The 21890-nt window shown below is 43.5% G+C and overlaps 1 long non-coding RNA gene across 2 annotated transcripts in view; it reads right to left on the bottom strand.

Annotated features, from left to right (window-relative positions):
* Nucleotides 1-10407: 10407 nt before the first annotated feature.
* The window catches only part of LOC132823675 (uncharacterized), a 58860-nt gene continuing 47377 nt past the window's right edge, over nt 10408-21890 (bottom strand). For both annotated transcript variants that reach the window (XR_009645576.1, XR_009645577.1), the window contains one exon: nt 10408-10546. This is a non-coding gene — a long non-coding RNA (uncharacterized LOC132823675). The remainder of the gene's footprint in view (nt 10547-21890) is intronic.

Below are 21890 nucleotides of genomic sequence, written 5' to 3'. Positions count from 1 at the left end.
GTGCTAAATTGCCCATATTTTCCGAGTTCGCCGTGGTAAATGTAGGGGTGGCTCTGGGTGGGATGCTTTTTGGAGGATTGGTGTAGACTCGATGGATTGAATGGCCTCTTTCTACAATGTAGGGATTCTGTAACTTTAAGCATTAGGTATATAGCCTCTGTTTTATTTCAGGCTAATCTAGCAGAAAAATCCATCCACGTTTCAGAATGGGAAACAAAATAGTTTGCCAGATTTCAGCATTGTTGCATTTTCTTTCACAGAGATTGAGTTATGTTAAAATAGCGCAGTGGAGACATTGAGGTCCGGGAGGAGCAGGAAAATCACAGTTTCGGGTAGGAGCCCTTCATCAGGAATCCTACCTGACCTGTTGTGCTTTTCCCAAAACACTCGACTCTAAAATAGCGCTGTGTGGGTGGTTCTTTGTGCAAGGGGCGGGGTCATCACCTTTATAGACTGCAACTCCCTAAAAGAAGCTGTCGCATTGCATTTGGTGTGGTGGAGCATAGAGCTGAATCTCAATCCAACCTTCAGGCAGTGTCTTGTTTTCTAGATCATGCGTGTTACTGGAAAAGTAGAACAGGCGGCACTGTGGTTAGCACTGCTGCCTCAGAGATCCAGGTTCAATTCCCGCCTCAGGCAACTGTCTGTGTGGAGTTTGCACATTCTCCCTGTGTCTGTGTGGGACAGTCTAAAAATATGCAGGTTAGGTGAATTGGCCATGCTAAATTGCCTGTAATGTTAGGTGAAGGAGTAAATGTCTGGGTTTGTGTGGATTTGTTGGGCCAAAGGGTCTGTTTCCACACTGTAATCTAATCATATTACTTAAGCACATTTTTAGATTGTTTGCATGTATTTAAGTTTGAAATATTTAGGTTTGAAACAATAAAGGTTAGTTTATTGCAGAATTATTATTAAAAGTCACTAAGTAAAAATGAGGTACAATAACTATAATGTAAAACAGAGCCTTATTGAGGTGTTTAAAGTTATGAGCAATTTTGACAAGGTAAAGAAGGGTATTCTGTTTTCACAATTTGGTATGTCAGTAACTAGGGGTCACAATTTCAAGTGTGGGATATAGGTAAAGTAGTGCAATCATAATTACTTATGCAAAGTAAATGAACTCACACCAGTGTATAATTGTTTCAGCCAAGAGCTGAGTCAACAAGAATGAAAACTTTATGAAGGAAATACATAATTGTTTTTGTATTAGCTAAAATGTGCATGCAAGAATGAAATGTGCCTGCAAACAATGGTGGATGTTACAGACAAATAGATAAGGTGCTGTGAGGGGAGGGGATTAAGCTAGATGTGCCTGTACAAACAGTAGTTATAAGCATCTGTTTCCCGCTTCTGCAAAACCAAGAACAAACCACAGTCAAGAAGTCATGAGGTCATAAGATCATGACAAGTGAGGGAAATATAGATGGTAGTGAAGAAGGATATACCTAACAATGGCCCACAGCAGGATGTGGTCAAATGGCCTTGTGAGGCCAGAAATAAGCATTTTGTCACAGACAAGGCCGGATAAGGCAAGAGATAAACAAGAGTAATGGGCACCGGTCTTAGAGAGGTGGGAGATGTAAACAGGGGAGGAGCAATGGAATGAAAGAATAGGAACCAAATTACATAAATGTTGTGTACTAGTTGAATTCAGCGTGTGTGTCCCTGCCTTGTGGCCAGTGAACACCACATCCTCTTGCAAGAGTGAAATAAATGACACTACTGATTCGAATCTTGTCTCGGACTGAAATTATCGAAGTGAGTGAGCTTTGTTTCTCACAACTGGGGGCCGTCCAGGATATTCTTCCATCACTGGGGGGGGGGGGGCGGGGGTGGCTGGCCCTTTCACTGGGAAGACGCGTCCCGTTCCTGATTGAGGAGCGGTCTCGTGTCCCGGTTTGGTCCGCTCCCTTGGGCGACTGGTACAAACCCCACAAGAGAAACATTGGAATCAGACAGTGAAAGGAGGTTGATAGGAAATATGGCAAAAAGGGGCCAGGCAACTCTATGCACAGACCAAGGTAAGAAAATTGACTTTTAAGTACTGCCTTGGTGGCCGGGATTGAGTTTTAGTAGTTAATAAGGGACTAACGAAGGAACTCAATATGGGCTGTGCTGTGGATACAATGGAAGCAATGGAAATGGAGGCGGGGTCCCTTACAACAAATCTCCAGAAAGTCCGTTGGGCAGGATGTTGTGGAATTGGAAAAATAATACTTATACAAGGGTAAAAGATGATTAAATATTATTGCTTTGTATGGACTAAGGAATCCATTCTTCATCCCGCCGTCTTCTGGCCAAAGTACGGGTCAGACGAAGATTGGGTTTATAACTATTTGAATTTATATGTCAATGAAAAACAGCCTTACAATCAGGAGGAATCAGATTCAAGTCAGAAGGGCTAGTGGCTGAAGGGCTACTGAGGGTATACTTTGTAACTAAATCATGGCCAGACATCTAGAAAAATATTCAAAAGATAGAGGGTTGAAGCGAGGAGCACCCAGAGATGTTGTTGCGGGAAGCTCAGAAAGTGTCTGTGAGATATGGTGTGTGAGAGAGAGAGAATGAAAAGAGCTGTACAGCTGGTAGAAAGTTTAACCCTTTGTGATTTGGTTTGAATGCACATTTGTTTGTTGGTGATTGAATGTTTGCCTTTTATTCCCTGGAGCTTGAGTTCCAGGACTATTTTGAATCTGATTTTTATTATGGAAACTTAACATGATTTCTTTTAAGGTTAAGGATTCTGTCGTGATTATGAAAAAAACAATGATAATTCCTGTTGTTTTTACAGGTCATGACTGCCTTACTATCAGTTTCTAACTAATCTCTTTTATCCTTACATAAAAGTGACTTATGTAGGACAGTGAAGTTTCAGTTCAACATTAGATTGTAGTAAAAAAAATCCTATGGTTAATATCTGTGACCTTGGATTTGGCCACTGTTCATGCATTAGAAGTTTTTTTTTAACTTGAATAGACAAATCCTTTTAAGGCAGCTCCAATGATTTCACAACCTATAGTATTGTAATTGAGCAATGATTGGTCAGGACTACTTAAGAAAACTAATTTTGGATTTAAATTAAGGAACTAAAACTGGGTAATTATAGTGGATTTCAAAGTTGGGAACTGTATGCATTTTACATTTTAAATATTGAATACTAAATAAATGAATTTATAATATATACCTATATATTTACAAGTTGGGAACAGGCTTTAAAGTTAGACAAGCATAAATTGATGAATTGGTATTTGAAGTTATGGGGAGCAAGAAATATTGCAATATTTCTTTAAAAAATTTCTCAAGATCTAAACAAAACATTGGGTGATGAAGAATGGCCATTAGGTGGCCCTAAGGCTGTTCAGTTGGTTAAATTGGGTCAGCAATTGATCTGGCAACGTAACATGAGAAGTAGAAACAAAAGGTAAAAATAATGATAGCCACGGTTGATGAGATAATAAAGAAAAGGACAAAACTAAAAGGAGAAAGAAACCGGAATGGTCAGGGAGGAGATGTTAAGGGGTCTGGTGGAAAGGAACAAGGATCGAAGTAGAAATCCCCACAGGCGGGATGTTATTACTATGAAAAGATGGGTCACTTTAAGAGAGAGTGTCCAGATTTGAAAAAGGAAGTAAAGACAGTACCGTTTATAAACCTTGATGAAAAATAGGGGTGTCAGGAGTTCCTGCCCCCCGGGACCCACCAGGAACCTTTGATAAATTTAAAGGTGGGATTTTATAAAGACGACGTAGTTTTCCTAGTCGATACTGGGGCAGCAAGGTCATCCTTAAAATTTAAGCCCAAGGCAGTGGGAACGAAAGAGTTAATTGGATTATGGTGACAGTTTTGTGATGAGAGGCATGAAGAATCAGTTTTGCGCTCATGACAAGATACTGTCACCAAATTGGGGATTGAATTAACTGCAAATGGTGCTATGAAATCTGTTGAGGTTCTTAAAAATGAATGTGCTCGAGCAAAACAATTACAGAAACAGAATGAGAAGTCACAAGTAAACAAACAGAACTGCGCAATTACAGTTTTAAAAATGTTTTGGTCATTTGTTGAGTTTCCACCCTGAATTACAGATAACAATTTTTATATTTATATAATATATAATTAATAATTAATATTTATAATAAATCAATTGTGCTAGCCTGAATCAATATTAATTGGCAGGATCCCTTCACACAGTCTCAGTGACCTATCATATTAATTCATGGTTAATTTAAAACATGACTGCATTAATTCATTGTTAATTAAAGAATGGAAAGCTACATTACTGGCTGATGAGGTAATGAAAGAAGCAGCCCTGAATCCACAGGAAGCGGTGGTTTATTCCCTAATACCTACTGTCCCAGGTCCTCGGGAAGCTCCTATTTCTGGCCACTGCCAATCCCAAAAACTAAAGATTTGTTCTGAAAGGAGTATATTCTGGGCTTGTCCTCCTGTTTGTCTTTCCTCAGGAAATAGGGTTTATTGGCACAGACTCTGCCCCTTGAATTCGCAGTTCATCCGATTCGACCGGGAGATTGGGTCTTAGTAAAATCATGGACAGGGACTAAATTGCAACCGGACTGGGAAGGGCCGTATAAGGCTGTTTTGACCCCTGAAACAGCAATAAGAACGGCAGAAAAAGGCTGAACTCACTACACTCTGTTCAAAGGGCCAGTGGAATCTCCAGTTGAGGAAGAAGTCTGGACAGCCGAATCAACGCAAGAACTACTGAAACTCAGGCTAAAGAGACTTTGAGTAATTGATTATACCAGTGGTGATGCGAGCACGGGATTATTCCAAGGGATTGTATATTAAGTCTTTTGGTGCTTCAACACGATTTTTCGAATACTGGGGATGCTTAGGGTTATGATACAAGCTCTCTTAATATTGGGATTTTGTCAAACATTATTTCCATATGTGTTATTAACAGTTCCTGAGTCTGATAATCCGCAAGTAATAGACCTGATGCATGTACCTTAGTAAGTTGTGGGGATGTAGATAATCAGAGATAGTACAGCAGCTCAGAGATACATCTTAAGTCCTTTGGGGATGATACTTGGTGTAATGGTCTTGTCACAATACACAGGGCCCCCTTCCGATCAGCTCTTGATTGTCCCGATAAAGAGCATAACCCAATATATCTAACAATAAAGAAAACCATATGGCACAAAGCAATTCTGGGGGGGGGGGGCACCTATGAGATACAATGAAATGAAACATTTGGGATAGAAATGAAAGCAAACGGAAAGGATTTCTCAGGCTGTTGTTTTCGAATTAGCGTAGGACAGGGAAAATGGGCAGAACTACTGGATAATAAGGTACAACTTTTCACACCTCCCGATGATCCTAAAGTAGTAAAAATATATAGATGTAAAGAAGGACTTGAAACAGACCATCGAAATAGAAACTGGATATGGGGATGTAAATGCCTGGGTTGAATGGGTAAAGTATACTGTAAAAAGTCTGAACAAGAGCAATTGCTAAGCATGTGCCTCCGGTAGACCAGTGGCCCAGGTGGTTCCTTTCCACTCGGGTGGAAGCGAGACAGGAAGGGCATGAAATGTATGATAGCCCTGTACCAAGATGAGGCTGCATGGAATGATAGGAACTGTGCCTCCCTATCTCTGATGTTCCCTCCCTTGGAGAAGAAAGACTTAAAAGCCCCCCACTATGTTTTCAGCCACAGTTGGAAATCACACATCGTGTGCGCGTAGACGAGGTACAAATCGGTCCAGAGATTTGGGGGAGCTGAAATTATGTACAAACATTAAGAATGTCACCAAAATGGACAAGGGAGGGAACTACTCAGCACTAAAGGTTCCCCGAGTGGATCTGCGGTGGTACTGTGGAGGCAAAATATTGAGAACCACCCCACCTCTGGATTGGAGAGAGATATGTGCAACTGTACAATTGGCAATTCCATTTACCCTGGCATTTGAGAAGGAAAAGATAGTAGGGAAACAGGGAAGGAGTAAGAGATCACTGTTAAACACTTCTTTCATTGACAGGATTTATCTCGATTCTGTAGGAATCCAGGGGTTGGGGGGTGGTGGTGGGGGGATACCTGATGAGTTCAAGGCTCGCAACCTGACTGCAGCAGGCTTTGAGTCAGCTCTCTTCTGGTGGGTAACAATTAATAAAAATGTAGATTGGATAAATTACATTTTCTATAATCAACAGTGATTTATAAATTATACAAGAGATGTGGTTAAAGGAATATCAGAACAGTTTGATGCGACAAGTAGGATGACATGGGAAAACAGAATGGCCCTTGATTTAATTCCAGTGGAAAAAGGGTGTGTGTGTGTGTGTGATGTTAGGAAGAAGCTATTGTACTTTTATTCCTAATAGCACTGTGCCTGATGGTTCAATTAGTCGGGCCTTAAGGGGACTGACTACCTTAGCAGAGGAACTGGCTGAGAATTCAGGATGGCTTGAATCATGGTTTGGAAAATTGAAGGGGTTGGTGGTTTCCATCCTTACTTCCCTGAGAGTTGTAGCAGGGGTATTGGCAGCCATTGGCTGTTGTATCATACCCCGTGTACGAGAGCTCACCCAGAGACTGACTGTGACGACCTTAATGAAACAAATGCCCCTAAAGAGCAATTGGAGAGAAGGGGTCTACCTGTTAAACAATGAAGGAATAAGTGACCTCAGGGAGATTTCCAAAATAAACAAAATTTTGGGTAAGATGCTCATCAATTTGGAAGTGACATCGGAAAAATGCAGAAGGTAACAAATGATAATTAAAGAAAAAGGGGAAAATTATGGGATATAGGTAAAGTAGTGTTACTTCTGCAATCATATTTACTTGTGCAAGGTAAATGAACTCACACCAGTGTATAATTGTTTCAGCCAAGAGCTGAGTCAACAAGAATGAAAACTTTATGAAGGAAATACATAATTGTTTTTGTATTAGCTAAAATGTGCATGCAAGAATGAAATGTGCCTGCAAACAATGGTGGATGTTACAGACAAATAGATACGGTGCTGTGAGGGGAGGGGATTAAGCTAGATGTGCCTGTACAAACAGTAGTTATAAGCATCTGTTTCCCGCTTCTGCAAAACCAAGAACAAACCACAGTCAAGAAGTCATAAGGTCATAAGATCATGACAAGTGAGGGAAATATAGATGGTAGTGAAGGAGGATATACCTAACAATGGCCCACAGCAGCATGTGGTCAAACGGCCTTGTGAGGCCAGAAATAAGCATTTTGTCACAGACAAGGCTGGATAAGGCAAAAGATAAACAAGTGTAATGGGCACCGGTCTTAAAGAGGTGGGAGATGTAAACAGGGGAGGAGCAATGGGATGAAAGAGTAGGAACCAAATTACATAAATGTTGTGTACTAGTTGAATTCAGTGTGTGTGTGTCCCTGCCTTGTGGACAGTGAACACCACATCCTCTTGCAAGAGTAAAATAATTGTCACTACTGATTCAGATCTTGTCTCGGACTGAAATTATTGAAGTGAGTGAGCTTCGTTTCTCACACAAGTTTGTCAGAAACAGAGCAAAAAATGAGATGTAGAAAACCTTCTTTATTCAGACAGTTCTTAGGTTTCAGAATGCACTGCCTGGGAGAATGGTGGAGGTGGATTCCATAGGAGGTTTCAACAGAGAGCTGGATATATATTTGAAAGTGATGAAGTTAGAGGGCTACAAAGATAAGGCTGGAGAATGGGTCTAGCTGGATAGCTCTTTCGGGAGCTGGTACAAACAAGATGGGTCAAATGGCTCCTTCTGTAATAAAATGATTACAAATAGATACAGATAAAAGATACTTATAAAGCTGAAAGTCAGTTCAATCCATTGTCATTGAAGCCAGTTACTTGCTTGTAGATTTATCTTTCAAAGTGAAAATTTGTAAATTTGAAGTCAGAATTCAACCATGTGATGGCTTTTGCAGTTTTGTAGTTGGAGATTTCTTTCACATTTCTTCCAGGATTGTCTCTGGGAGGGATTTTTTTTTCATTTTAAAGACACTCGATAGCCTAATTCAAGACAGCTCTTCTCTGGTATTGTCTCATCTTAGTGCCATTGTTCTTGGTGCCACATTTTAAAATGATATGCCACAGACCATAAGATGTAGAAGAAGAACTAGGCCATTTGGCCCATTGAATCTACTCTGCCATTTTATTATAGCTAATATATCTCACAGCCTCATTCTCCTGCATTCTCCCTGTAACATTTGATCCCCTTACTAAATTGGAACTTACTTAGTTCTAACAGTTTGGATGAAACAGTTGTTTTCAGACGTGTGCAGGAAGGGTTCCTGATGCAATATATAGATAGGCCGACTCAAGGGGAGGCCATATTGGATTTGATGCTTGGCAACGAACCATACCAGGTGTCGGATCTCTGGATGTGACACCATTTTGGTGATAGTGATCACAACTCTGTGACCTTTACTATACTCATGGAGAGGGATAGGAGCCGATGGTATGGGAAAGTACTTAATTGGGGAGGGGGAATTACAATATCATTAGGCAGGAACTAGGGCACCTAGATTGGGAACAGATGTACTCAGCTGAAAATGTGTTGCTGGTTAAAGCACAGCAGGTTAGGCAGCATCCAAGGAATAGGAAATTCGACGTTTCGGGCATAAGCCCTTCATCAGGAATCATCAGGAACAGATGTACTCAGGAAATGCAGAATGGAAATGTGGAGGTTGTTTAGGAAGCACCTGCTGATAGTGCTGGACAGGTTTGTCCCATTGAAGCAAGGAAAGGATGGTAAGTTGAAACGGTTACAGTATAGCCAGAATGGAACTAAAGAATGGATTTAGGAGGGCTTTTGAGGTTCATGTCCATAGCTCCCTCAAAGTTGCCACCCAGGTTGATAAGGTTGTTAAGAAGGCATGTGGTGTGTTAGCTTTCATTAGCAGGGGGATTGAGTTTAAGAGCCATGAGGTTGTGCTGCAGCTCTATAGAGCCCTGGTTAGACCACAGTTCTAGTCACCTCATTATAAGAACGATGTGGAATGTTTGGAGAGGGTGCAAAAGAGATTTACCAGGATGCTGCCTGGACTGGAGGGCATGTCTTATGAAGAACGGTTGAGAGATCTAAGGCTTTTCTCATTGGAGTGAAGAAAGCTGAGAGGTGACTTGATAGAGGTGTACTTGATGTTGAGAGGCATACATAGAGTGGATAGCCAGAGACTTTTTCCCATGGCAGAAATGTCTATCAGAGTGGCGCATAATTTTAAGGTAAGTGGAGGAACGTTTAGAGATAGGTTCTTTACTCAGAGAGTGGTGATTGAGTGGAATGCGCTGCCAGCAGTGGTAGTAGAGTCAGATACATTAGGGACATGTAAGCAACTCTTGGATAAGCACATGGCAGTTAGTACAGTGAAGGGTATATAGGTTAGTCTGATCTTAGAGTAGGAGAAAAGGCTGGCACAACATTGAGGGCCGAAGGGGATGTGCTGTACGGTTCTATGTTCTATGTAAATGAATAACCTCTATCTCTCTCTTAAAGACACTCAATGGCTTGGCCTCCACAGCCTTTTGCAGCAATAAATTCCACTGATTCTCACCCTCTGGCTGAAGAAATTCCTCATTATCTCAGTTTTACAGGGTCATCCCTTGACTATGAGGTTATGTTCGAACTAGATCGGGTTGGGATATCTGGTTGGCACCTGGTTCCATGCTATACATCTCTACGACTCTATGACTCTATGTTCATGTGCCCTAGTCTCTCCCACTAGTGAAACATTGTCTCCATGTTCACTCTGTCTAGGCCTCTCAGTATTTTGTAAATTTCAATCAGATCCTCCCTCATCCTTCTAAACTCCATTGAGTACCTTAAACTCCATCTGCCACTCTCTGGCTCATTGGCGCACCTGATCAAGATCTTGTTGTACTTTTAGATAACCTTCTTCACTGTCCTCAATACCACCCATTTTGATGTCATCCGCAAACCTCGATATTCTCATCCAAATTATTTGCATAAATAACAAACACAGTGGACCAGCACTGATCTTTGTGGCACACTTCAGGTCGCAGGCTTCAATCTGAACAACAACGTTCTATTATCACTCACTGTCTCTTGCTGTCAAGCCAGTTTTGGATCCAATTGGCTGTCTCTCCCTGTATTCCATGTGATCTAATCTTACTAACCTGTCTACTACGTGGAACTGTGTTGAAGGCCTTATTAAAGTTCATATAGACAATATCTATCTATCTTCTTGTCACCTCTTCAATAAACTCAGCGAAGTTAGTGAGACATGATTTCACATGCACATAGCCATGTTGACTATCCCAAAATCAGTTCTCGTCTCTCCAAATTCATGTAAATCCTGTACCTCAGAATCTCCTCCAACAGCTAACCAATCGGTTGGCAGTGAATTAATAAGGATCAGCTAAGTGGCTGTTAGCAGCTCTTATGTGTCTTGTTTTAAAATCAAATGATCCCTCTAAAATATAGAAGACTTTAATTGCATAAAAAATGACAGTCATGGCTCAGTAGATGGTCATCAGAAAGTTGTAGGTGTAAGTTCCTCTTCAAGTAACAAAAACAGAAATTGCTGGAGAAAGTTACCAGGTCTGTCAGCATCTGTGGAGAGAAATCAGAGTTAATGTTTTGGGTCCAGTGACCCTTCTTCAAAACATTACAGTCGAGGTTGATACCTCAGCACAATAATGAGGGAGAGAGGCAGAGTCCTCTCTTCCAGATCAGATGGTATATGATAGCCCAGTCGGTTTTATCACAAGGTATAATAAGTATAAGGCACTACTGAACTTATGAGCAGGGAAATCATTCGAGTTATTCATCAGGTCCTTGTCAATATTTATCCGTCAACCAAAACTACAAACAAAGATAAACTGTCCAATTACTACAACTTTGAAATTTATGGGAGCTTTCAGTGTGCAAAATTGACTATATGTTTCATCTATTTTAACAGGGACTAGCTCCAGAAATAATGTGGAGGTGTCAGTGTTGGACTGGGGTGGACAAACTTAAAAATTACACAACAGCAGATCATAGTCCACCAGGTTTATTTAGAAATACAAGCTTTCAGAGCACTGCTCCTTCGTCAGGTAACTAGTGCAGTAGGATCATAAAACACAGACGTTATAGCAAAAGATCATAGTGTCATGCAACTGATGGGATAAATTGAACACATCTAGATTACTGTTAAGTCTTTTGTCCTTTAGAATGTGTTGCAGATATCAATTCATTAATATGTAAATCCCAGAACTTCTTTCAAATCACATCCACGAGATAATTTAAGGTTTTTTTAAAAAAGTGACATCTCAACTCAGACAATGCATAAAAGGTGTGAGGTTAGAGAGTATCTGTATTCCAATCTTGAGTCAAACTAGTCCTATTTCCAAAGTAGGAGTTTAGAACATGTCACATGGATTGACTGCCTGCAGATTGTGCACTTTTTGAACAAAATAGAGTGTATCTGCATGCCAATCTGAAAAAATATTAATGTTTGTGTTTGGCACGTGAGTCTTTTCAGCTAGCCCAGCCTCAGGTTCCTGTTCTCCTACTGCTACTTTCGCTTTTGCAAAAATATACTTTATTCATAAAATATCTATAAGTACATTTCAAAACATTTCAAATCGGATGTTACAGAAAATATGATAAAATATCACTTGTCTCATGTGACCTTCCACTCATTGCTGCATTTAAATTGCAAAACACCTGACAGTAACCACATATTGTTACAAGCATGTAGCATGATGGAACGTAAAAGTTACCAATCCCTCAGTATGTTGTCGTTGAAGGGTCTCAGGTAGTGGTCTTCCTACACTGCACCTTTGCTGCAATTACAGTAAGCTTTAGCGTGTATCTGAGCATGTACTCCTGGACTTTGAAATCCACGTTCCTGCTCATTCTCTATCTGGCAGGGTGGGCCTCTGAGGTCTGTGCGGAGCAGCGACTTCCAGAACCAGAGGTCAATGCTGCAATCAGCGTTCTGACACCAATTGCTTTACATGGAATATGCTAGTCTGCAACACTATCAAGACTAGTCTTTGCAATGGAATACCACTGTTACTGTCCTGCTAAATCCTCCACATAAGATGAAATTTTTTTGGTGTTTGTGCTAGGCAGAGATTTTTAATGCATTCATGGGATGTGAGCATCAGGGTTATACAGCAGCATTTATTGCTTAGCCATAAGTGCCCTAAATGAATGAAAAAGTGATACTGATTATTACAAGTCTTCGCTTCTTTTATGTCACTAGCAGCTGTAACTCATATTTGCACTCAGTGGAGAAGAATAAAGAAGATTTATAATGATGATACCAGAACTAGGAGGTTATGACTATCAGAGCACAGTGAACAAGGTGAAGCCCTTCTTCAAATGAGAAGAAGCTGAGAGTTGAGCTGAGGGGTTTTGATGAGTAGGTGTGGAGAAAATATTTTGACATCCAAAGATGTTTAGGTTAGGTGGATTGGCTATGCTAAATTACCCATAGTTTTGAGAAATGTGCAGGCTAGGAGGATTAGCTATGGGAAACGTAAGGGTTACAGGGATAGAATAGGAAGTGGGTCTAGTTGGGATACTGTTCAGAAGCTCTGGACAGTGTGGACTCAATGGGCTGAATGGCTGCTTCCACACTGTAGGGATTTATTTTATGATTCTATGTCTAGTAGCGACTCTGAAACTAGGGACAATAAAAGTAAAGTAGTGACTAGCAAGGAATGAAACTGACCATGGGTTTGGGAGAGATTTTCACAAATTCTGACATCTCCACTCTGGAATGAGCTCCTCATAGCTGTTTATTGTCTGTAATTGCACAGATTCACTACCCATTGAGAGAAGAATTTTCTCCTTGCTCTGAGATTGTGCTGACTGGTTCTAGACTGTCCCCCAAAAGTGATTTTAATGAGGTCAGCCAGGTGGACCTCCTAGAATACGAGTTCTCTGATTGAGTACTACAGGTGACACCTAAACAATCTAAGATTCTGACCCAGTGTTAGTGCAGGAATAGTGATACGCTTTTAATGCAGGATGGTGCATGACGTAGAGGAGAACCTGTAAAAAAAAATTTAAAAACCAAGATTGTCAGACAGCCTGTTCACACTGAGAGAGGTGGATCAGTGTCAAGGACTATCCATCTGTGTCAGAGCACTGACTCCTATCTAGCTGGTTACAGTCAGTGTGTACTGCTGGTTTCTGTTTTTTTTTGGGGGAGAGCCTAATTTCTAAACTGGCTGAACCATATAAACAGGACCTATTTTTAAACTGCCTGATCTACACAGTCAGTGTGTTTCAGATGTAACTCAGTTCTCATTTGGGAATTGTTAGTTCACTGGCTGGTTACAGCCTGTGTTACTCTTTTCTCTTTTACTTTGAGAAGAGGACAATGTTGATTTTATGGCAGGGCTTAGCCCTTGGACTCTAGTTTTCTTTGTTTTTTGTATGTATTTTCACTTTTTATTGGTGATTGGACTGAGCCTTTGTGGAAGACATCCATTCTACCAGAGGAGCTGTTCCTGTGGGGAGGCCTAGCCCTGGGATTGGGCCTCTGAAGATTGAACACCTGTGTGTGTGCTGGGAGGTGAGCAGTTGCTGTATCCTGGAGTTTGGGAGAACACCTTTCCCTCAAGAGTGGACAAAACTGCTGTGAGTTAACTGCACCTGTACAATGTACTGTTCCTGTGAGTGGGCCTGGTTTTCCAAGGCTGGGCCAGGACTCTATGGAGACTGAACACCTGTGTGCTGTGGGGTGTGCATTTGCTGCCTTCAGGAGTGGACGCTGCCCTTGGTTGCGGACTCTGTTTTTAGTAATGGAGTCTGCAGGTTGGAGTGGACTCTATTTCTGACCACGCACATCGTATACTGGAGTGGACTCTTCCTGGCAATGGATTTTATATCTTGAAGACTCTTATGTATGAATTTGGATTATGTACCAGAAAGGACTTTTTTTTATATATTGTGGTGTTTCCTGTATCTATCACCTGTACTGTCTTGTGTGTCCCTGGGTCTGGCAGGCCTTGTCGTGAGTTGGGAGGCTCATGCGTCACCCTGAAAGCTGTCACCCCGAGATCTGGAAGGTGGGTAGGCCATCCTGTGAACCTGAAGGTTGGTAGACTGTCCTGAAAGCTAGAGGGTGGGTAGGCCACCCTGATACCAGTCACCCCGAGAGCCAGATGGTGAATAGGCTGTTCTGAGCGCTGTCGTCCCGATAAGGGGTAATCGGGACGGGCTGTCCTAGAGGTGGTCGAAAGGTGTCAGAACTGCCGAGAGCCAGAAGGCGCATAGTGGCGGCTGAGATCCGGAAGGCTTGTGGGCTACCCTACACGCTGTCGTCCCAGGGAAGGGGACGGGCTGCCCTAGAGGTGGTCGAAAGGTGTGCTAGGATAGCCCACTAGTCGGAGGTGCAACGGGGTGGGTGAGAGCCTAATGGTACGTAGGGGCAGACCGAGAGCCAGAAGGCGGGTAGCCGTCCTCAGCGCTGTCACCCCGGGCAGGTACCGGGGCGGGCTGTCCCAGAGGTGGTCAAAAGGTGTGTGAGGGCGGATCGAGAACTGGAAGGGGCACGGGGTGGACTGAGAACTGGAAGGTGGGTAGGGGCGGGCTGCCTTAGAGTAGTCGAAAGGTGGGAGGGGTGGGGGCTTGCTGGGTCTGTATTGTCTGCACTTTTGTATGTAACCGTATTGTTTAATGTACAAATGTCATTGTCACTGTCTTGTTAAATGTGGAACTGGGATTTGAGGTTTGTCCTCATCTCCCTGTAAAATGGTCAAACAGTAGGGTTTGGGGCCTAGCTTTGCTGCTCCTCTCCCTTGTAAAATTGCTGTAATTGTAAAAATAATAAGCACTACCGCAGTAGGCGGTAGTGTGGGGGAAATAAAAAAAATTTTTTTTTAATTAACAGGAAATAAAGGCACTAAATAAAAAAAAAACAAGATTGTCTACAGCTGTAAATGTTAACTGTTTTTTGTAAACTGTGTTTTGTAATTGCTCAATAAAATATTTTTAAAAATTGAAATAAATAAAATAAAAATAATAACAAGATTGTCAAAGTTGACTCTGAGGAAGCCAGACCAGCGTCAAGTGTTATGCATGTGTAAGTAAAGGGTGACTTGGTGATGGGATACCGGTCTTCATGGAGTTATTTCAGGTGACACCTAAACAATCTAAGATTCTGACCCAGTGTTAGTGCAGGAATAGTGATACGCTTTTAATGCAGGATGGTGCATGACGTAGAGGAGAACCTGTAAAAAAAAATAAAAAAACCAAGATTGTCAGACAGCCTGTTCACACTGAGAGCTGGCTCTGAGGGAGGTGGATCAGTGTCAAGGACTATCCATCTGTGTCAGGGCACTGACTCCTATCTAGCTGGTTACAGTCAGTGTGTACTGCTGGTTTCTGTTTTTTTTGGGGGAGAGCCTAATTTCTAAACTGGCTGAACCATATAAACAGGACCTATTTTTAAACTGCCTGATCTACACAGTCAGTGTGTTTCAGGTGTAACTCAGTTCTCATTTGGGGATTGTTAGTTCACTGGCTGGTTACAGCCTGTGTTACTCTTTTCTCTTTTACTTTGAGAAGAGGACAATGTTGATTTTATGGCAGGGCTTAGCCCTTGGTCTCTAGTTTTCTTTGTTTTTCTGTATGTGTCTTCACTTTCTTTTGGTGTTTTGGACTGAGCCCTTGTGAGAAAATACATCTCACCAGATGAGCTGTTCCTTGAGGAAGGCCTGGTCCTGGGATTGCACCTCTGTAAAGACTGAACACCTGTGTGTGTAATGGGAGGTGAGCACTTGCTGTACCCGGGAGTCTGGGAGAAGATCCTGCCAATGGGAGTGGACCAAACCCCTGTGAGTTAACTGCACCTTTACAACGTACTGTGTTCCTGTGAGTGAGCCTGGTTCTCTATGGATGGGAGAAAGTGAGGACTGCAGATGCTGGAGACCAGAGTTCAAAAGTGTGGTGCTGGAAAAGCGCAGCAGGCCAGGCAGTATCCAAGGAGCAGGAGAATCGATGTTTCGGACATAAGCCCTTCTTCAGGAATGAGGATATTGCGCCAAGCGGGCTGAGATAAAAGATGGAGGAATTTGGGAGAGGGGCACTGGGAATACGATAGGTGGAAGGAGGTGAGGGTGAGGGTGATAGGCTGGAGAGGGGGTGGGGGTGGAGAGGTCTGGAAGAAGATTGCAGGTGAAGAAGGCGGTGCTGAATCCGGGGGTGGGACTAAGATAAGGTGGGGGGAGGGGAAATGAGAAAGCTGGAGAAATCTGCATTCATCCCGTGTGGTTGGAGGGTTCCTAGGCGGAAGATGAGGTGCTCTTCCTCCAGGCATCATGTGGCCAGGGTCTGGCGATGGAGGAGGCCAAGGACCTCCATGTCCTTGGCGGAGTGGGAGCGGGAGTTAAAGTGTTCAACCACGGGGCGGTTGGGTTGGTTGGTGCGGGTATCCCAGAGATGTTCCTGAAACATTCCGCAAGTAGGCGGCCTGTCTCCCCAATGTAGAGGAGACCACATCGGATGCAACAGATACAGTAAATGATGTGTGTGGAGGTGCAGGTGAATTTTTGACGGATATGGAAGGATCCATTAGGGCCTTGGAGGTGAGGGGGGAGGTGTGGGCGCAAGTTTTGCACTTCTTGCAGTTGCAAGGGAAGGTGCCGGGAGTGGAGGTTGGGTTGGTGGGAGGTGTGGATCTGATGAGGGAGTCACGGAGGGAGTGGTCTCTCCGGAATGCTGATAGGTATGGGGAGGGAAATATATCTTTGGTGGTGGGGTCTGTTTGGAGGTGGTGGAAATGACGGAGTATGATACAATGCATCTGGAAGTTGGTGGGGTGGAAGGTGAGGACCAGTGGGGTTCTGTACTGGTGGCGATTGGAGGGGTGGGGTTCAAGGGCAGAGATGCGGGAAGTGGAGGAGATGCAGTGGAGAGCATCATCGAACCACGTCGGAGGGAAAATTGCGGTCTGTGAAGAAGGAGGCCATCTTGGTTGCTCGGTAGTGGAATTGGTCCTCCTGGGAGCAGATGCAGCGGAGGTGAAGATATTGGGAATATGGGATTGTGTTTTTAAAGGGGGCAGGGTGGGAGGAGGTGTAATCTAGGTAGCTGTGGGAGCCAGTTGGTTTGCAGTAAATGTCTTTGTTGCGTTGGTCGCCCGAGTTAGAAATGGAGAGGTCTAGGAAGGGGAGGGAGGAATCTGAGATGGTCCAGGTAAATTTGAGGTCGGGGTGGAAGGTGTTAGTAAAGTGGATGAACTGATCAACCTCCTCATGGGAACACGAGGTAGCGCCAATACAATCATCGATGTAGCAGAGGAAAAGGTGGGGGGTGGTGGCAGTGTTGCTGTGGAAAATGGACTGGTCCACATATCCGACGAAGAAGCAGGCATAGCTGGGGCCCATGCAGGTGCCCATGGCTACTCCTTTGGTTTGGAGGAAGTGGGAGGATTGGAAGGAGAAGTTGTTAAGAGTGAGGACCAGTTCAGTCAGTCGAAGGAGGGGTCAGTAGAAGGGTACTGGTTGGGTCAACGAGAAGAAGCTTGGAGGCCTTGGTGATGGTGGATGGAAGTGCATAGGGACTGGATGTCCATGGTGAAAATAAGGCTTTGGGGGCCAGGGAAGCGAAAATCATGGAGGATGTGGAGGGCGCGGGTGGTGTCCCGAACGTAGGTGGGGAGTTCTTGGACTAAGGGGGACAGGACCGTGTCAAGGTATGCAGAGATGAGTTCAGTGGGACAGGAGCAGGCGGAGACAATGGGTTGGACGGGGCAGTCGAGTTTGTGGATTTTGGGCAGGAGGTGGAAACAGGCGATGCAGGGTTGTGGGACTATGAGGTTGGAGGCAGTGGATGGAAGATCCCCTGAGGTGATAAGGTTATGGATGGTCTGGGAGATGATGGTTTGGTGGTGGGAGGTGGGGTCATGGTCATGGGGGCAGTAAGAGGAGGTGTCCGCGATTTGGCATCTAGCTTCAGCGGTGTAAAGATCGATGCGCCAAACTACCATTGCGCCTCCCTCGTCTGGCGATTTGAAAGTGAAGTTGGGGTTGGAACGGCGGGAGTGGAGGGCTGCGCGTTGTGAGGGTGAGAGGTTGGAGTGGATGAGAGGGGTGGAGAGGTTGAGGCGGTTAATGTCGTGGCGGCAGTTGGATATGAAGAGAATGAGGGCGGGTAAGAGGCCAGCATGGGGTGTCCAGGTGGATGGGGTGTGTTGGAAGTGAGAGAAGGGGATGTCAGAGGGTGGGCGAGAATCCTGGTTGAAGAAGTAGGCGCGAAGGCGAAGTCGGCGGAAGAATTGTTCGATATCTCGCTGCATGTCATTGATCCGGGAGCATAGAGGGATAAAGGTGAGGCCTCTGCTGAGGTATAATCGTTCATCCTCAAAGAGGGGGAGGTCTAGAGGGATGGCGAAAATACAGCAGGGATGGGAGTTAGGACCTGGTGTGGGGCTGGAGCTGGGAGTGGGGACAGGTATGGCGTGGGAGTGAAGTTGGGTGTGGGGGCGGAGATTGGCGTGGGGGTGGAGATCGGCGTGGGGATGGAGATTGGTGTGGGGGCGGAGATCGCCGTGGGGGCGGAGATCGCCGTGGGGGCAGGGTCAGGCGTGGGGGCGGAGATTAACGTGGGGGTGGAGATCGACATGGGGGCAGAGATCGACATGGGAGTGGTGTAGCGTGCGGTGTGGTCCTTGAGCAGGTGAGTGACGTCACTGGGGGCGGAAGTTGCTGTGGCGATGGCAGCTCCAGGGACGGAAGTGGCTGCGGCAACGGCAACTCCGTGGACGGAAGTGGCTGTGGCAACGGCAGCTCCGGGGGCAGAAGTGGCTGCGGTGACGACAGCTCCGGGGGCGGAAGTGGCTGCGGTGACGACAGCTCCAGGGGTGGAAGTGGCTGTGGCGACGGCAACTCTGGGGGTGGAAGTGGCACGCCGGGCAGAAACGGCGCTGGTACCAGTGGCCGTGGATCCCGCAGCGGCATCTGTCGGCGATAGTCTTCTTGGCGACCGTGGAGGCAGTTGTCTGGGCACTGATCGCAGAGGATGCATGGTCGGCGGTGGCTGTTGTCCGTGTGGCAGTGGGGGCGGAAGTGACGTCACCGTTCGCCGCGGCGGTGGTGGCTACAGCGGCCACGTGGGCAATGGCGCCCGAGCGGTTCCGGAGGTCGCGAGAATGTTCAGGAACAGTCGAGGAATCCGAAGTGTTGGGATGAGTACATGAAATTTTTTTCTACTTACTTTCTTTGATGTTCGATATGGCTCAGAAAAAACTTTTGTTCAGTGTATGAATTCTTCAGAGGATGAAGAACAGCAAAGGTCCTTTGCAGGTCTGAAATTAGTGGATGTGCAAGTAAAACTTTGGATGTGGAAGTATCATGTATTGTATCCGTTGCTCCCGATGCGGTCTCCTCTACATTGGCGAGACTGGGCACCTCCTAGCAGAGCGCTTTAGGGAATATCTCCGGAACACCCGAATCAATCAACCACACCGCCCCGTGGCCCAACATTTCAACTCCCTTCCCACTCTGCCAAGGACATGAAAATGTAGGATCTGCCTAGTGAACTTTCTTTGGACTGCCTCAAGTGTCAACATATCTTTCATTAGATAAGGGGACCAACACAGTTTACAGTATTCTAACTGTGATCTAGTTAGTACCTTGTGTAATTTTAGCATGCCTTCCCTATTTTTATACTCCATTCCTTTTGAGATACAGTCCATTTGCCAGCCTAATTATCTGCTAAATTTGTATACTAGCTTTTATTTTCGCGATTCATACACAAGGAACCCCAAATAGGTTTCTGCTGCAACTTTCTGCAAACTTTCTCCATTTAAATAATATTCACTCCTCTATATTTCCTGCTTAAGTTCACAATCTTGCAGTTTCCCACCTTATTCCATCTGGCAAGATTTTGACTAATGACTTAACATACCTACATCCCTCTATAGACCTTTGTCATCCTCAACACTTGCCTTTCCATCTATTTTTATGTCATTGTAAATTTGGTAAACTACATTCTTTTCCATCATCCAAACGATTAATATGTATTGTAAAAACCTGTAGCCCCAGCACTGATCCCTGTGGTATTTGGCTAGTTACAGCTTGCCACCCTGAAAATGTCCCCTTTATCCCAATGGTCTGCCTTCTATTAGTTAATTATTTTTAAAATCCATTCTGATATGCTACCCTCATACCATGAGCTCCTATTTTATGCAGCTTAAAATGCAGTACCTTACCAAATGCCAATTTTAAAAAGCCAAACGTATTACATCTACTGGTTCCCTTTATCCTGCTTGTTACCTCCTTGAAGAACTCTAATGAATGTCAGGTATGATTTTCCCTTCATGAAATTATGCTGACTGTTATCTAAATGCTCTGCTATTATACACTTTATAATAGGCTCTAACTTTTACTACAAATCAAAGTGTTACAATAGCAGACTTCCATCCTCTGGGATTTCCATGATCTAAGGATCCTTGGAATATTACTATTAGTGGATCCATTATCCTGTAGCTACTAGCTTTAATATCCTAGAGTGCAATCCATCAGGCTGAGATGACCTATCAGCCATTAGCCCTATTAGTTTCCATAGTACATTTTCCCTTGTAATAGTTATTATGTTTATTATTTTTACAATGCTATTTGGATATTTTACCACGAAGATTGAAGCAAAGTCTTTATTCAATTCCCTATATTTCCTGGTTTAAAGAAGCTCTTACTGTCAGTTTTGATATTTCTTGCTAGTTTACCTACCTAGCATTCCCTGCTACCGCTATTCTGTCTGATTTAAAAGATGCATTTCTATCATCAAGCCTAGCACAAGGAAAGGCACAAGATACTGCACTTTGAGAGTTTGGATCTTGAAGAATGTAGAGGTTAACAGCCAAGTGCACCTTGTCTTCCATACCGACTGTGACTAATTCTATCAACATACCAAGTCTTGGCATGCATATGTTTTGCTATGCTTGGCCATAAATTTCCATAAATTTCCAGAAATGATATTGGCTATAAAATATGCAAATCAGAATGTTTCAATGCAAGGCTCTGATGTCTAGATGTATGAGTGAAGGTTGTAATATTGTTTTGCATGCATGCAAGAAAATGCTTGATCGTCATAGAAAATTTGATAGCAACATTATTATGTCCATAATCATTAGATTGGGTTTATTTGCCTTCATATTCTTACAAAGCCTTCCTCATTTAGTCCAGTATATATTTGGTATAGCACTGCTTTGGCACTTTCAGTCATCTTTCATCATATAGACTGCTGTGAAGTTAACTCCTTTCACAATGCCCAAACAAAAACTGCCTTCTTTGGTAAACTTCTTATAAAAAAGCATTTCAAATCCAGCAAAGGAACAGTACCAATGCAAAAAGTTCTTCCTTAATCTTCAGATCACTATCACTTTCATAGCAGTAACGTAGAACAAATGAGGTACTTCTTTGTCAATGTTGGGATTAACAACTGCTGTGCTGAATATTCAATTTCAGCCATCACTGAAGTCTAATTTGAACAGGAAGTTTGGGTTATATGAAGTTGTATCAACATTTGAAAAATAGAGATCAGGGACATTGCCATTGGAATCACAATTTCTATGTTCCACTCCAATTCTGAGACCAATTTGTAGTTGTATATGTCACCACTACTCCATCCATTACTGGGAAGATATCCCATAATTCCTTACCTAACATAGTTGTGGGAGTACCAGGAACTGTGGTAGTTCAAGGGGAAGATTCATCATCATCATTTCAGAGTATCTGTGGATATTCAATAAAATGCAGCCATGCTAGCAATGTCCACAACCAAAGATGAAAAAAAATAATGTTTAAAGACTCTGCAAAGCTAATCTACATTTCAAGTTATTCTCATAATCACTTTGCTAAAGCCAGAAATTCAGCCATTCATCAAATTTATAAGCACACAAAGTTTCTTTCCAGTTGGTGTTAAAATAAAATCCATTTTTAGCAAGTTGGGT

Source organism: Hemiscyllium ocellatum, chromosome 17 (assembly GCF_020745735.1).
Source record: "Hemiscyllium ocellatum isolate sHemOce1 chromosome 17, sHemOce1.pat.X.cur, whole genome shotgun sequence".
In the NCBI taxonomy this organism is placed as follows: Eukaryota; Metazoa; Chordata; class Chondrichthyes; order Orectolobiformes; family Hemiscylliidae; genus Hemiscyllium; species Hemiscyllium ocellatum.
This window is presented reverse-complemented; position numbering and strand designations above follow the sequence as displayed.